Raw genomic sequence first — 2744 nt, 5'->3', positions numbered from 1 at the left:
GTCCGGATACTGACTGCAAGGTCAATTTGTTTTTCTGAACTGCTGGGCATCTGGAGGGGTTAGCACTGGTGATTATGGTAGCGTTAAAAGCAATCCCCTCCTAATAGGGAGGCTTCGCGTCATAACACAACCAGCATGACTCAGTCAAATTGGGGCTAGAGGTGTTCAGGACTAGGTATGTTTCATTGATTAACCGCAATAGTGGATCCTCTAAGGTATTGGGTTTGTAGGAAACTGTTACCCCTTTACTCTCTGTTTTGGTACTCATGGTCACTGGTCTCGGTGGTCCTTGTGGCGGTTTCAGTGGGTTGAAAACCTTATTAGGCCCCATGGAAGTTCCTATCGTCTTTACTGTCTGCCTTAATGTGAATATTACCCCATGGTCATGTTCAATTTTATAAACACGAATTCCCCAGACTCTGCCTCTTGTCCATCTGGTCCACTGCTTTCCTTTCTCTGTGAACTGAATGACTATCGGATTACACTTATATTGCTTACAGGGCCCATCCCCCCACCAGGTTCCCCAAGAACTAAAACCTCCTCCGTTAGGGAGTCCTACGGCTTGCCGGTTCCAACACTCTCCGTTAACCAGTCCTCTGCCTGAATGATTTCTTTTCACAGTTATCAAGTCCCATGACGAGGAGGGCTTCCAATATGTGTCTCCTGTTGTTTCGCAACCCCAAGATGCACAAAAGAAGTGCTCTGGTCCCCCGCACTTGTAAGCCTGAGCCCTGCTCCTCCCATCCTGGGGGCATACATAGATGGGGAGTGTCCTCAATATTGCCCTGAGAGTAGGATGCCCACACCCAGCTCCGGATCCTATTCCTATGCCTAGGCAACGTCTGTTACAGTCAAACCTCCCATTGCATTCAGGTACTCCCCCGCGACTGGGTTCAAACGTTGGCACATCCCATGTTCCCGCAGCTAGCTGACATAAATCAACTGTTATATCAGGCCACCAGGTATTAGGGGTCGCTTGCTTAGACACTGACACAACTACCTCTCCCGTGCGGGAGAAAACCTGCCAGGTTAGCTGCTGGAGTGAGTGAGGGGATCCCTGGGTCCATGGGATGAGGGTTAATATGATTGGGATTACAAGTATAGTCAAGTTCTGGGTGTTTCCCTTAAATTTAGTCTTGGGAGGGTTATGGTGGGGTTGGGCTTTTATTCTAGGGAGGTTGAAGACGATCCAGAGGGCTGAGCCGGCTGGCAAGTCCTGCGGATGTGAAGTTTTAAAGGGTTGTCTCGGCCTTTGGAGATTTCCCATTGTTGAGCGCCCTCTCCTGGTGTCGGTGGGTCAGCTGGTCAGACGTGTGTGTGGTGTACCCAGGCAGGGACACCGTCAACTTTGAGGGTGGTGGGAGTGGTCAGGATCACCAAAAAAGGCCCCTTCCAACGCGATTCAAGGTCTCCTTGCCGGTGCCTCCGGATGTAGACCCAGTCTCCGGGGTGATAGGGGTGGGGCTCTGGGGGTGGGCCTGTCTCATACAACGCTCTCAACTGCGGCCAGACGCTGCGATGCACCTGCTGAAGACTTTTTAGGGAAAAGAGCAACTTTTGGTCATCAAATTCAATCAGTACTTCCGACCGGAGGTTCAGAATGATGGGTGGGGGCACTCCAAACATGATCTCAAACGGGGTTAACTTTAGCTTGTACGGTGTGTACTCTATATAGGGTGAAAAGGAGAGTGACCCGATCTGCGCCAGTCTCAAGGGACAGTTTGATCAGAGTCTCTTTTAGTGTCCTATTCATTCTCTCAACCTGGCCTGAACTCTGGGGTCTGTATGCACTTTAGCTAACCCCTGACTCACCTTGGAGATGAAGGCGGTCCGTTATCTGACCCAAGCATCGCTGGAAAGCCATACCTCAGTAGGATGTCTTCCAGCAGCTTTTTAGCTACTATTTGTGCTGTTTCACGCTTGGTGGGGAAGGCTTCTGTCCATCCTGAAAAGGTGTCTACAAAGACTAGTAAATATTTATAATTATACCTCCCAGGTTTTACCTCTGAGAAATCTAATTCCCAGTAAGCACCAGGACGGTCTCCTCTTGTCCTGCAGCCTGGGTTGGCTTTAGTTCTAATTGCGTTGGTGAGCTGACATGCTTTACAGGCGGCAACAATGCATTCAATTTTGGAGTTAGCGTTTCGAATTTTGATTTTTGCTTCTCTTAGGAGGTCTTGCATTTTACGAGTGCCCACGTCAGTTGCCCGGTGCATTTTCGTGAGAATACATTCTCCTAAAGCTTCAGGTACTATTAATTTATCATTTGACGTTTTCCACCACTTCCCTATGAGGTGTGTCTTAGGCAGAAGTCTGATCCAGTCTAGGTCTGCCTTGGAATATGCTGGGTCTTCTGGCAGGGTGGCATCTCCTGGGTCAGGTAATTGAGTTACTAGGGCCCCGCTGGCTGTCAAAGCAACTTCTCTGGCAGTCTGGTCGGCCAAATTGTTGCCTCTGGCAATGGGTGTATTCTCTTTCTGATGCCCAGGGCAGTGCATTATAGCTAACTTCTTAGGCAACCAGAGGGCCTTTAATAGGGCCAGGATCTCTTCTCTATTTTTAATGGTTTTGCCTTTTGCTGTCAGCAGTCCTTTTTCCCTATATATAGCTCCATGAAAATGCACTGTTGCAAAAACGTACTTGCTGTCTGAGTATACATTCAGCTTTCGACCCTCCCCTAGAGTCAATGCCTTAGTTAATGCTATGAGCTCTGCTCGCTGAGCAGAAGTTCCAGCTGGCAGAGG

The sequence above is a fragment of the Chrysochloris asiatica genome, unplaced genomic scaffold (assembly GCF_000296735.1).
Source record: "Chrysochloris asiatica unplaced genomic scaffold, ChrAsi1.0 scaffold00140, whole genome shotgun sequence".
NCBI classification, from domain to species: Eukaryota; Metazoa; Chordata; class Mammalia; order Afrosoricida; family Chrysochloridae; genus Chrysochloris; species Chrysochloris asiatica.
This window is presented reverse-complemented; position numbering follows the sequence as displayed.